General features: G+C 40.4%; 1 protein-coding gene across 2 annotated transcripts in view; it reads left to right on the top strand.

Moving 5' to 3' along the window:
* The first annotated feature begins 9,093 nt into the window (after positions 1 to 9,093).
* LOC114140289 (IQ motif and SEC7 domain-containing protein 2-like) overlaps positions 9,094 to 14,595 on the top strand; it is a 121,714-nt gene continuing 116,212 nt past the window's right edge. Inside the window, exon 1 of one of the 2 annotated variants that reach the window (XM_028010063.1) lies at positions 9,094 to 9,243. The gene's annotated coding sequence lies outside the window, so the exon portion shown is untranslated. Of the gene's footprint in view, positions 9,244 to 11,164; positions 11,592 to 14,595 lie in introns of those variants that run through there. The other variant, XM_028010064.1, reaches the window with a different exon arrangement.

Raw genomic sequence — 14,595 nt, 5'->3', positions numbered from 1 at the left:
TATGATCATAAAGTGTCTTTGGAGGAAGTTTGTTTCTCAGGAGGAGGAAGGAGGTTTCTCAACCTGAGGGTCTGGGTCTCTGCAGCGAGCCTGGATCGGACTGTTGGACGAGCCGAACAACTGGAGCTGGTCGCTGTCCGACCCGAACGTCTTTAAGAACCCCGGAGACTCCGACTTCAGAAACTGGCAGCAAGGACAACCTGACAACAACCAGAGCCCTGAAGACTGCGTGAGGATCTACGACGACGGGCTGTGGAACGACTCGCCCTGTGGAAACTACGAAAAGTCTGTTTGCGCTGACGTGAATGGTGAGGATCCAGCATGTCCGCCCAACTCTCCGTTTTCTGGACTTCTTCTTCCCCGCCTGGTGAAGATCTGGTACCAGCTTCAGATTTCTACATCCTGCCTCCGACTCGGATTCATTTTTCTCTGGGTTCTCGTTTCAGGACCGAATGTAACATTTGTCCTCGTTGAGCAGTTTTTTCCCTGGGCCGGCGCTCTGGCCAACTGCAGGCAGTATCACACAGACATGGCCGTCGCCAGAGACCCGTCAGACAACCAGAAGATAAAGCAGCTGATGCCGATTGGCCAGTACGCCTGGATCGGGTTGAACAGAAACTCCTTGACCTGGGTGGACAGAACCAGCACCGCGTTCACTCACTGGAGATCAGGGGAACCGAACAGCCCGGCCGAGAAATGCACCGTAGCAAACTTTGATGACTCTGGAAAGTGGGAGGACTGTCCTTGTGACTGGAACTTCCCGTTCTTTTGTTATGGAGGTGAGTTCTGACTCATTTCGGCCTAGTCCAAACACAGCCGGGTCTTTTTAAAGCAATTAAATATTTATTTCTATAAAATAATCTCATCCATGCCTGATTGGGGTAAGAAAAAATTTCATCCATGAAGCCACTGAATTACACCACTGATCGTTGCTTTGAATATGCCAAACCCATAGGGGGCAGTGTAGGGCAAAGCAAAAACCTACCCAATCAAAACTTCCTGTTAGAATTTAAACGTGGAGATTCATTTGTGTGGACAGACAGAGAGGTTAAAATACCGAGTAAAAAGTTAATAAAACACAAGACAATATCAAAGTTTATTTCTGCAGCACATTTACAACCTTCACAACAATCACAGGCAGATAAATGATAAAACAAATAAAAATAAAATTATTACATTTATACAAATGGTAGAAAATGCCAAAAAATAAATAATATTAATAAAATCTAAGACATACTTAATTTCGGCTGCAGTGATTTTCCAAAAACTGGGATCTGTGATTCATGTTGAATCCAGAATGTGGCGGTTTGTGGAGGTTGGACGGCATCGTGTGTCAGTACGAGGAGGGACAGCTGACAGGTGGCCTCTCCTTCTCCTTTCCACAACGCAACGTGTTGGAACAAAACTATCATAACTCAATTTTCTCTGTTCTTCATCAGATAAAGAGCAAAACGTTCTGGTTCCAGTTTCAAAGCTTGTGGTGAAGCTGAAGGTGGTGAAGCCTTCCTCTCTGGACCTGAACGACGCCGCTCTGCTGGAGGACCTGCTGATGAAGGTACAACCCTCATCCTCCTCCAGGATTCCTGTAAAAGTTTCATCACACACACACACACACACACACACACACACCGGACCGGGACTCTCAGTTCTTTGTGTGTCAGTTTAAGCAGAAGCTGAAGGACGACGGCGTGGAAGGAAACGTCAGACTGAGCTGGAAGGAGCAACCAGATGGAACGACCTTCCACAAGGAGGGATGAGGATGACCTTTAACCTTTAACCTTCATCTGAAAAGGACTCTCCTCTCATCGATGTTTTTGTTTGCTGTTTTGCTCTTTTCTGATTTTATGCAGAAACCTTTAAAAAAGTTCCAGTCATGTGTTTGAATAAACGTGGAACCACTGGACTGATTCTCCAACACTCTGTGGTTTGTAAAGTTACAGTCAAAATTAACTTCAGTTATTTATCCTGTCGTAAGAAAAACAGATGGAGATTCATGTTCAAAAGTTATGTTTTCACCTTGTTATTCATTCATCTGTAAATGTCACAATTTCAGGACACACATGTAGCTCTAAACTGAATATTTAGTTATAAACTAAGTTTCTTCTTAGCTAACTAAATATTAGTTTGCATCATATTTTTTTAGCTCCAAACTAGTTAGTAAGCTGGCTAACTAAACATCTGGTTTGAAGCTAAATAGTTAGTGAGTTTGTTAACTAGATCTTTAGTTTGAAACTTAGCAGTTTATTTCTTTAAACAGTTATGTATGTTAATCAATTATGGAAATAAAACATCATAAAAATACTATAATCTGACATCTGCTCTGATTCATTTATATGCTTTTATGTTACACCCAGATAGATGAACAATAAAACGGGGATTCTATTTAAAAATGACAACAAATGTCCCACAATAGATGTTTATCAAAAATGACCAGTGATCTTTGTTCCACAGGTTGGGTTAAATTAGCGGCTCTAAGCCAGATTAATTCAGCTGGACTTTCTGCTCTGCCCCGTGTTCTCCACCAGATGGCAGCACAGTTTAACAACCTGCTGCAGAGTCGATCTGTTTTTTAAAGGGAACCTATTCAGCAAAATTCACATTTTGTATGTTGTTTTACTTCCATTTGGGTTTTTGTCTACTTTTAAAAACAAGCACTAAAAAAAACACGGTTGGTTTTTGGCAATGACTTTTCTGTTGTCTGGAAATTGAGCAAAAACTTCCTGATTGTTAAGTCACAATCCTGTTACCTAGCAACCCAAACAGAGCTCCAGCACATTTGGTCAGCTGGTTTTACTGCTGTATGCGCTGTACAATGGCTGCTGGATGAGATGAGAATTTTGTTGTTGAGATTGAATTGGATGGATGAATGGATGGATGGATAGATGGATGGATGGATGGTATTAAGGAGGAAATTTATTAGGTTAGCTTAAATTTAGGAAAAAGCATGGCTCTCTTTTCCTCCTGTTAGCCCGGGTCCCGAGCGAATGTCGTCACGGCTGGCAAGAAGACGGCGAGGCACAATGACGTCACAGAGATACAGAGTTTAATTCAATAGAAAACACCGTATGAGTTTAACAAGAAAACTTCAGAGTACACAGAAGTACATTCTTTACCTGAGACAAAAGAATTAAAAGAAAAAGAACAAAGGCGCCTTTGGAGACAGCTGGTTGCTTAAAAGCAAAACAGGGCAGTTGTCTGAATTCTTATTGTTGCGCATTCCCTTTTTCTAGTGAAGGCGTTTCTCTTTGTTAATATATGCAAATAGGGCGTACCCCTGTTTTGACCAACCAAGAGCTACCTTGGAAAAAAAACTTAGACCTTCCCCTGAGTTTTAATGACAAATATCAAGAGTCATTTTAGTTATTAAAGTTATAAGTTATTTTCACAAAACCTATCTTGCTCCTCTGCAGTCAGCTTCTCCAAAGATTTGAATTTTTGCCTTATCACAAACAATAATGAGATAGAAGTCTTTTTTCAACCTGTGAAACATAACATTCAAATCATTCTCTTTTGATTCCGATATTGTCATAGTTAGTACATTTTCAAATACATTCGATTTACTAGATTAGTACTTGTAGCTTGGGTAATATACTTTAATCTAACACACTATTGCTACCAATATTAAAAAGGTGTATCAGAAATTAAACCTAAGTGTTCCCAAGATTCCTAAGCTGTGATCAACTCCAGATGCAACTCTGAGCTCCTGGGAAACCCCCGACCTCTGACCTGTGAGCCGGGGAAGATATTCTTTATGGCCTACTAATTTAAAGCCTTTCAAGAGCATAGTGTTTTATGGCTGCTCTAAGTTACAGCCCTGCCAGGAGAATGTTTATCTCTGAACTCCTACCTTGCATCAGCTTGTCCAAATAGGAATGTTGATCTACTTAAACGCACATGGCATTAGCTTAACTATATTAAACAATCAAAAATAGCCATATTTCCTTAACAATGGATGGATGGATGGATGGATGGATGGATGGATTATGAAGACATATTACAACTGTTGTAGATTTAAAAAAAGAGTAAGTTTCCATACAAAAATCTCAGAAATTTTCTAGAAAAATCATTGAAATTTTGGGATCTCAAGTCTTCAACTTTTCAAACTTGGACGTTTCCAAGTTTTTCTAGGAGTTTTTTTGCAGAATGTTTCTTCTTTGTTCTCCGTCTACATGCTGTCATAATGTAGTATCAGAGTCAAAGACGGTGATTGTAAATGCAAGCCACACTTTTCAGAGTATATGTGTAAAAACATTTTAAACCACTAAGCCAGGGGAGCCCAAAGTGGCCCCTGAGGGCCGGCATCCTGCATGTTTTAGTCTCTCCCTGGTTTAACGCACCTGGATCCAATGACGGCTGATTAGAGGCCGAAGGAGAACTTTGACCTGCTGAGAAGGTTGTTGGTACCAGGGAGAGAATAAAACATGCAGGATGCCGGGCCTCCAGGACCCACTTTGGGCTCCCCTGCACTAAGGAATTTTGATTCTCTTTTTTCTTTACAAATAATGACGGGTTAGGCATTAAATGGGTCAGAAATGTCCTGGCCCGCCGTTCCCAGCTGCGGGGAAGCCGTCAGCGTTCCTCCGGTCCGCTGCTTGTGTTGCGTTGGATGTGGACTGTGAGCCACGCTGCTGTTTTCCCACACAGCTGCTCGCAGCTCCGCAGCCCTGCAGCCCACACGCAGGTCCGGGTTCAGAGGTGCAGGAACGGAGCAACATGGCCGACAACCAGCTGGAGGCAACCACAGAATCTCAAGTTTTTAAAAGTTTTACTTCACATTTATCCTCCAGTGGATCTGGGTTTTTTTCTTGTGTTAGTCGCTTCAGCGATATCAAGGATAAATTCGTCCATATGTATATTTGCTGAAGGGAGAATCTCCTTTTCTGCTGGCTCCCTGCAGACAGCCCACATATTATAATATATAAACACTCCTATGCTCTTACTGTGTAAAATCTCGGCATCACATCCCATCCTCCCACTAATCGCTCCAACTAATTATACTTTCTTAAATTCTGCTGATATGAATATGTGAGGGGGAGGCAGAGAGCAGCTGAGTTTCTCTCTGCAGAAACTAACAATGACATTAAAACAAAACTCCAGCTTCTCCGAGCGGCTAGAAATACGAGCCAATTGCTGCAAACTGCAAGAGGCAGAAAGTCACGTAACCCTCCTGTTTTCACGTCAAGCCTCTGCGTGTGAAGAGCCTGCAGGCGGATTTAACTTTAAAAGAAGAGTAACAATCTGAAATAACTTTAAATTGGGAGCCTAATTGTTTTGAGACGTCTATAAAACTTGTGGTTCATGTAGAACATCCAGTCAAACCACAGAGGTCATCAAATCAGCGCCTTCATTCTCAGATCCGCCTCCATTTTGTTAATTTAATCTGCAGCAGAGTGAAAGTGATTCTGTGACCTTTTCAGATTAAACAAACTTCAACCAGATGTGTTTATCTAAAGTCATCCACACTGGAGCATCATATGTTTTACGTTTAGTGAGTATCTAACATTTTGTTTAATGAATTCATAGAAAAGACACTAACTGATTTTGTGACCTTTCTAAAACGGTCAGCACTTGTTAGCAGTGAAACAGCTAAAGCTGTTAGCTTTGGTCCAGCTTGTCGTCGCCATGGTTACTTCCTGGTTCTGAGGCGTCACATTTGATTCCAGGAGTTTTACTTTTCCCCGTTTTGAAGGAAATTTGTCCGTATCTAAAAAATGAATCTTGTTAAAGGCTGAATGTTTAATTTTTATCTTATTTTTTGTACTTCTTCTCTGCAGAGTGAGTGGGTGGAAGTCAGAGCGGAGCGGAGAGAGGAGGAGGAGGAGGAGGAGGAGGAGGAGGGTTATGAAAAGAAAACGTCTAAAGATAGTTGAGAGAGAAGCGGCAAGGGACAGCACTGCAGCTGCTTTCCTCCTTCACTCACGTTCATTTAAAAATAAGTTTATTCAACCATCATCATGACATCTTACTAAAACATGTGATATATTTACATGTTTCTGTATTAAATTAGAAATGTTAACATTATCGTCACATAAATCTTAACAGCAACCATCTAAGCTGCTAAAGCTAATATGTTAGAGCTGGAGCAGCAGGCGGTCCGGTACTTTATGAACAGCAGAACTGGATGACTGACGGCTCTGCAGCCTCGTTTGGACTCAAGATGTAAAACTCTGAACTCCTGCGGTTTTCAAAGCACCGATTAAAAATTAAAATCATTTCTTTCTAATGGGATATTGGAATGTTTAAATTGTGAAAATAATCTCGACTTTACGCTGCAGCAGCTCCTAATGATTTATTTCATCACTAAAAACATCAACAGGTTATTTGATAAACTTTCATATTCTCCTTCTCCACTGATTAAAACTCATTGTGTTGTTTTGCTCCTTGTCTTTTCATCTGTTAGTGTTTAAATACATTTTGGCATTTTTGTGGAGTTTTGATGTTAAAAGCTTCACAATCTGACAGTAAAGCCAATAAATCAATATTTTGCTGCAGCAGAACTCATAAACATGCTGCAGTTCTGCATCTGAATGGCTCCTCCTTCATTTAACTTTTTCATTCAGGCTGCAGAAATAGTTCAGTTTATGCAAATAAATATTAACCTTTTTCTTCATGATTTAATAAACACATGTCTATTACACTTTTTATTTTTCTAAATATTTCTGTGAGATTAAGCTGCAATAAAAGCTGAACCGGCAAATTAGTAAGAATAGATGACTGGATTTATTTATTTTATTTACATATCCATAATCAATTATCATTATTTCTGATCTTAAATTCTATTTTAAAGTTTTTACAAAAGTCTGAGCAACCTAATGTTAATTAATCACTGAGATTATTTAACCTTAAAGATTCTTTAATTTCAAGTTCTATGAACTAATATTTATATAAGTTATGATATATAAGTTGTATTGACCTTTTGAAGTCAATACAAGTCCAATTTTTGAATTTGTATTCAAAATATAACTTTTTGAATATAACTTCAAAAAGTTACATTCAGTTAATCAGGAATATACACTGAAAAAAGAAAAGAGCTGATAAAAAAAATGAGTTAATTTGTTGTAAGTAATCAAACTAAGTTTATCCAAATAAATATATTAAGTTTATTAAGTTTTCATGATAAACAATCGTAAATTAATTTTGACAAATTTAATTTGATTACATGTAACAAATTAACTATTTTTAAGTTCTCTTTTTTCAGTGTAATTATTAAACTGAAACAGAATAAGTAATAATTCAGTGCAGCATTGTGATACATTTGAACTGACTGGTGGATATAATTGAGGAGGAAACATAAAAATGCGTTTGGTTTCAGTTTTCTCCTCTTTAAATGTTTCTGTGTCGCTGCAGCTGCAGGAAGCAGCGGGATGACCTGCAGCACCTGATGCAGCTTCCTGAGGAGAATCTGCTGCAGCTGCAGGAAGCTGATCAACAGAGCCTCCAAAGATAGGGAAAACACAGAGGTCTCACTCTTCTGTTGTTTTCCAACCATTTCACTGTTCCGATTCTGATTGGTCACACAATAGAATCAGTTTATTAAAGAAACTCCAGAGCCGGTCAGTAAATTAGAACATTGTTGAAAAGTTCATTAATTTCAGGCAGTTTAAGTGAAACACATTATATGGGTGAAATACTTGGAGGGAAGTTTGTTGGCCTTTATTTCTGTTAGTTATGATTTTACACTTAGAGTTATCAAAAATATCAGAATATTACATCACATGAATAAAAAACATTTAAAAACAGAAATGTGAGCTTAATGGAAAGTATTTTTAATATCTACTTTTGACATTTTCAAACGGTGCTTTTAATCTGACAAATGAGACTCATTAGGACACACATGTTCTAATTTACTGAGATTAATAATCTGGTGGTTTTATGGCCAGACCCCAGATTATCAGACCTTTACATTTAGTTAATAACAACATTGATTAATTCAACTCTTTATTCCAACATTTAATGATGATTTCTGATGATGGTCTTAAAATGTAATATTTGTTTGTTGCTTTATGTTTTCATACTTTCTGTTTTTATCATGTAAACATTTTGAAGTGCCTGTTGCTGAAATGTGCTACACTAATAAACGCTCAGCCTCATCTTGCTCTTCTAGTTCAGTTATAAAGCAGGAAACCAACCGATTCCATCAGAAAACTTAAACATGGTCAACAGAAACAAAGTGGAGATTTTCAGGTCATATGATCCATAACAAGCCGCAGTCCGTAGTAAGGGCCAGGGAGTTGGATGAAGACAAACTTTTATACAAATACAGTTTTATAAACGTGTAAAGTTTATAAAGTGTGATTTTTGCTTTTGGTATAATTTGTCTTGTTTTGAAAGAGAAACTTGACAGAGGAAGGTGAAGTACAGCGGCGCCGGTAACCGTTCAGTTACCACATCCGTCCAAGAATAGTTCAAATCTGAAAATACTTGAGACTCCTGCTAAAAATAGATATAACAAAATTTGGTTCAAACACCAAATATGTATTAATATTCATTATTACACACAGTGGAAACTATCTTGGCACTGCTGCAGAAGTTACATCTACAGTATTTCTTATATCTGCCCTTCAGGGTTCAGCCAATCGGAACAAGGAAAATGGCTGCTGCTCCTGAATAACGCCAACCAATAGCGTGTCATTTTCTTTAAATTATCCTAAAAATGCTTCACGAAAAAAAAATCTGCAAATAGATCTTCCATGAAAAATCCACAAATATTGAACTGTGAATATCCTGCAGTCCAACAGTCCTGATCAGGTTCATAACTGTTTTGCTCTCATGCTCTTTAACGTTTCATGATTTGCTAAGTAATATATTTGTTTTCATATTTTGTGCATTGTATACTTTTTATTATGACTTGAAATATTTTGCATGTCCTGTTCTAAGTACTTGTTTGACAGGGGAAGCTCATTGGTGGCGCACCGCCTCCAAGCCTTCATTTTCCACTTAAATAAATAAAATTCAGCTTTTCAAACATGATGTTGGTTGATATACTAATAAATAGCTTTTCATTAAGCATTATGATTCTGCTTTTTAATGCAAAAAATCCTGAACTGTCCCTTTAACACAGTGCCTCCACCCCCATGCAGTGTTTCTCAGTCAGAGTGGCGCATCCTGTCAGCAGCAGAGGATCTGTGCGGCGGTCTGCAGCCACAGCTCCCAGCAGCGGATGATGGTGACAGATGGAGGTTGTTGGTGATTTGGATTATTTTCGTTCCTCAGCGGCGGAGACACACCGAGCTGCAGCCGGAGGTGAGTTCTGTTCGGGCCGGTTCCGAAGCGCTGCATCACGGTCACTGTCTGGGTTTTAACGAGTCCGTGCGTTTTCTGCGTGAAGGTCCGCACGCGCCAGGAAAACACCAACTTCACCCTCAGCGGGTTTTTTCTTTACCGACGAGCTTTGAACTGTCCGGTTCCGGTTTTATTCGCTCGAGCCTTTCCTCCTGCCTTAATTAGCGCTGGAGGTTAATTGGTCTCTCTCTCTGACACACACACACACCCCCACACACACACACCCCCACACACCCCCCCACACACACACACACACACACACACACACACACACACTCTGCAGGGACAGAATGAAACGTTTAAATTGAAGCCATTTTCTCCGGCTGCTGATTCGCTTCATTTTCTGGGTTGGGGTCTGAGGGCCTGCTGGAGGTTCAGGTTCTAACTCATCATCTGTGCGGCAAAGATTTATTAGCACTAATATGGCAGCGTGAATGCTCTTCTGTCATATCAGAATGCTGCATTATAATCATCGTGTTTCATGGTTTAACTGTAAATAAAAGTATATAAAGTTCATAATGTTGCTAACAGAGAAATAATCTGTTAATAAGGGGAAAAAGTTAAGAAAAGGGGAAAAACTAAGCAAATGATAAAGGAAAAATATGACAAATGTCTAAAACTTAATAAAATCGATGAGAACTTACAAAAAGTTTTGTACTTTTCTTGTACTTCAAAGTTTCTATAGAAGTGTATATTGTATGATTGATTTAGTTCTGTAAATGAATCCCATCAGTAGATAAATGATCTGGATCCAGTCACAGCAGGATCAACATAAAAGCTGCGACTCCTTTTCAATGACATGAACAGTAAAACAGTTAATAATCCAAACTATTTATGTGAAAATAAAACCATATTCCAGCTCTGCTCCTCTTCTGTCATCTGCTGGTTCCCAGCAAAATGTAGCTTAAACAAAACCCAAACAGGCTTAATGACAACAGTCATGTCAGTGTTTACTGCAGCATCACTTTCATATAAATCTTGACATCATATTTGCAACAAGTAAACATTTTATCCTTAAAGTTGATGCTTTAAAGGAGGAAAAAATGGAAACAAATAAGAGAGAGTCTCACCAAACTCTAGTGCCAGGCATCTGACCCAAGCTGCCTCCTGATATGATGTGTGTGTGTGTGTGTGTGGGTGTGTGTGTGTAGGGGTGTGTGTGTGTGTGTGTGGGTGTGTGTGTGAGCAGCCAAGTGAATGTGGCTTCAGAGCTAAAGTGATCAGGATGATTAGAAAGGTTGAGCAGTTAAAGGACTCAGTTCATCATAAACTTTGTTTGCATCGTTTGTTTGAAGCCTTACATCAGAAAAGGTCGATAGAAACGGAAAAATCTGAAATAAACTTCAATTTCACAAAGTTTTCAGGCTTGCTTGAAGTGACTGTTTCTACATCCGTCCTCCATCTTGGAGGGAACGACTTTATATCTCTGAGATGTTTGGTCTATGCTAGCTTGTGAACTTTACTTTGTTTATTACAGCCATGCGTAGTGTTAGCATCTGATGAAATGATTAGCGTAGCCTGTTCATGGTGACACGCATAATTCACTTTTTTTCTTTTCTTTTTGGGACATTTTAAAAGTTATCTCAACTGCAGCAGCTGCTGCCTGTTGGGTTTGAGGAGTCATAATGTTTTGCCTGTATGTTTTTGGCCTCTCTGTGGCTCCTGTCAGTTTGCAGCCGTGATGCTGCGCTGACATGGCCGTGATGCTGCAGCATCTGTGGAGTTTTGTCGTTTTCTGGGTAAATATGTGAACATTGTGGCTCGTGTTGCTGCTTGTGCAGTGAAGCAGTTCATGTTCCTCTGTCACCACGACGCCTCCCTCCTTCTACACATCCATCCATCCATCTGGACTCAACACCTCCTCCTCTTCCTCCTCCTCCTCTTCTTTTACGGCGACGTAAAGGAGGAAGATCCCCTCTGCCCCCCTCTGATGGTAACCCGACCGTCGTCCGTTCACACGCTGCTGAGGGGGATCGGCAGCCCGCTGCAGCGACGGCTGGCTGTCAGGCGCAGAGGAATGATAATTAGAAAGCGATTGAGTCGGCAGAAGGAGGAAGAGAAGAAGGAGCGAAGGAGCCTGGCCTGCAGCAGCGGAGGAAAACATGACCTGATCTCCATCTGATCCCCAACAGGAGAGGAAAACCTGGGAGTAGTAGCAGCTGTGTTGTTTTTTTTTTTTATTTCTGGAGGAGATGATGATGATGATGATGATGATGATGATGACGGCGGCAGCGAAGGAGGAATGAACTCAGATCAATAATCCTCCCTCCTCCACCTTCATCCCTCCATCACCTCTGCAGGAGGAACTTGTGAGGCTCCGTCTCTTTATCTTGATTTTTTCTGTTGCTTCTTTCTGAATGCCGCATCGTGTTTGTGTGTGTGTGTGTGTGTGTGTGTGTGTGTGTGTGTGAGCGCTCACATGTGTGTCACCTAACTGTTGGCTGTGCAGGCCGCTGTGCAGAGCGTGCTGGCTGCCTGCGCTCGCTCGGCGCCTCACATGCATGTGTTGCTGCAGATGGAGGGAGGCTGTGTGTAAACGCTGCGTGGGTCGGAGGAGCCGCTGCGTGGCTCAGAACGTGACGGTAAAAACCCGACGCTGCTGTTAAATTAGCTCCAGATCGTACAAAGGAGCATGAGAAGAATGCAGCTGATGAAACGCCCACACGCCTAATTCTGGCTGCTGCTGTGTGGGATGCAGATTCATTTCAGCTCAACACCAGCAGAACGTGATTCTTCTGCAGGAGAAACTCACAGGCCGTCCCGCTTTTCATCATAGGGAATATTTCTGATTCATCATTAAACATGATTACATTACATAACTCTGAACTTCACACGAGTGGCAGCCAGGTGACCCTTTGATTATATCAAACACCCACCATTGTTTTCATATTCAGAAATGAAAACTTACAAGTTTTCAGTTGTTTTACATATGATTTATGTTTGGAGCTCTTATTGTGAAGGGTTTGCAGTGGTGGGCACTACAGACCAAAAAGTTAGCTCCGCTATTCATATATATTAGTTATGCTAACGCTAAAGCACTACGCCAGTGTGGTATTTAGCTGAAGCTAATGTTAAAAGGCTAATGTGCTAAATTCAGCCGTGTGTCAATGACACAACATGTATAAAGCACAAAACCTCATCATTACTAAATATCTGCCAACATGTTTTATTTTGTTCCTGTTTGTTTCTCATTAGAAATAAAGTAAAGAAGGAGAGGAACAGCCTTCACTCACTTCAAAATAAAAGCTTAAATACAAACAGCTACTGTAACTACTTGGCTAAGACAAATGTTGAACTTTATTCAACTGCAAGTTTAGAACGCAGCCAAGTAAATTAGTGCTTTAGAAAGTTAGGGGAAGGTAAGTGTGCTAAATGTTTTCACAGCTAGCAAAACCTCTAAATTAGCTTTGCTAGCACCAGATTAGCTGTATAATTGCTCTGCTGATATTATGTGTTTTCTTCTTCCAGTCAGTTTTTAGTTCAGTTTAACTCAGTTTGAGTCATTTCAGTTCAGTCACATCTGAGTTATCAGTGTGTTAAAACTGCAGCAGGCGACTTTTATAAAAAATATATTTTTAGATATCTGTTCAAACTGTTTCCATGTTTGTTATAATCTGTGAAAAATTGAGCTCCTCTGCTTTGACCCAGTGCTAACTAGAAACAACCAGAGCCAGGTTGTTTCCAGTTAGACTGCCCCCTCCAGTCTGGGGGAGGTGGGGTCAGTCTGGGGGAACGGGGAGTCTGTGGGGAGGGGGGTCAGTTAGTGAGTCATGAATAATTGACTGTGCTTAATGGGAAAAGATATAAAAGCTTAAAACAATTTGGCTGCTTTGCACCAGAGACCAGCTGTGTGTAGGGGTGTGTGTGTGTGTGTGTGTGTGTGTGTGTGTGTGCGTGTGTGTGTGCGTGTGTGTGTGTGTGTGTGTGTGCGTGTGTGTGTGTGTGTGTGTGTGTGTGATTGACTCAGACTTTGGTTTCCATGGTTTTGTTCAGGTCTGTGTGAGGAGAACCGGCCCATCAGAACCGATCCAGGGGTAAACAATAGCTGGTTCTGGATGGGATTCCAGAACCAGTCCAGCTATGGGTCGGGAACCACTCAAGGGTTCTGGAACAATACAGTGAAGACATTGTCACAGGGCCTAGTCAAATCCTTAAACCTTTCTGTTTTTGTCACATTTTAGTCAAAAACCTCAAAACATTGAGTTCAGATTTATAAAGAAGGAAAATAAAATCTTTAGCAGATAAAAATAATTCTTCAGTTCTTGTATGAACTTCCAAGCTTATGTCTGTACTTTGACTGGACCACTCTGATACAGGCATGTGCTGCGATAAAAATCCTTAACTGTCAAGATGTTTAAGTTTTCCTTAAAAAGTGACAATAAAACCCAGCAGAGACGACGCCCAGCTGTCAATAAACTCTGTTATTTAGAAACATTAAGGATTCTCATGCGGCTACATTGGAGGAAGACGTGTTGGACCGAACCAGAACTTTATGTCTGCATGTTTCACTAGAGATAAGGTCACATAACTCACACAGCACCAAAGTGAATGAAAACAGCGCAGATAAAAATCCAGATCCTATTGCATCCCAGCAGCTCAAACTGCAAACCTGCTGCTGGAAGGGATTCTTATGCTGCGTTCAGGTACAGCTGGGACACCAGATTACCTAAATATCAAAGCAGTGATTTTTGCGGGTTTTACCCTCAAATATGGGCACAGTCTTATTTAAAATGTCAAAACATCAACATGCAGTGTTTTTTTTAAGCAGATCTACTTTCTCACTTTCTATATATTCAGCCGTTGGCTCTGCCTGGTTAAACTACTTTATTCATGGAAAAACAGTCCAACCAAACCTTCCAGTGTGTCCAATATTTTCCACTTCGAATGTCTCCAGTAATAATTGAAAAAACATTGATAGCGGGTCTGAAAAGTTGCTAAAAGTAGCAACGAGTCACTAAGTTGGCAACAATTCTGTCGCCCTGACCACACCCCCACCCATCAGCCTCGGGTTGGCCACGCCCCCACGTTTATTAGCTCCGCCCACATTTGGGGAATTTTTCAAAATTTGGGGGCGGAGCTTTGCTTTTCCAAGTTTTTAGTTTTATTTAGGTGTTTCGGAGTAAAGAGAGCTGAATTCAAACGCACAACATTTGTAAAGTATTTGGAAACTAATGTGACATTTTGAGTTTTTAAGCATCACTTTGTGTTTGGCTGTTAAATAAAATACACTGAAACTAGTGACTGTTATGAGACAAAATGTGTAAAAGTTAATTTTACGACATAAAGCCACTGATTTAAACAATGTCTTCTGAC

Source organism: Xiphophorus couchianus, chromosome 24 (genome assembly GCF_001444195.1).
Source record: "Xiphophorus couchianus chromosome 24, X_couchianus-1.0, whole genome shotgun sequence".
Taxonomy (NCBI): domain Eukaryota; kingdom Metazoa; phylum Chordata; class Actinopteri; order Cyprinodontiformes; family Poeciliidae; genus Xiphophorus; species Xiphophorus couchianus.
Note: the sequence above shows the minus strand (reverse complement) of the source record. Positions and strands in the feature narration are given on the sequence as shown.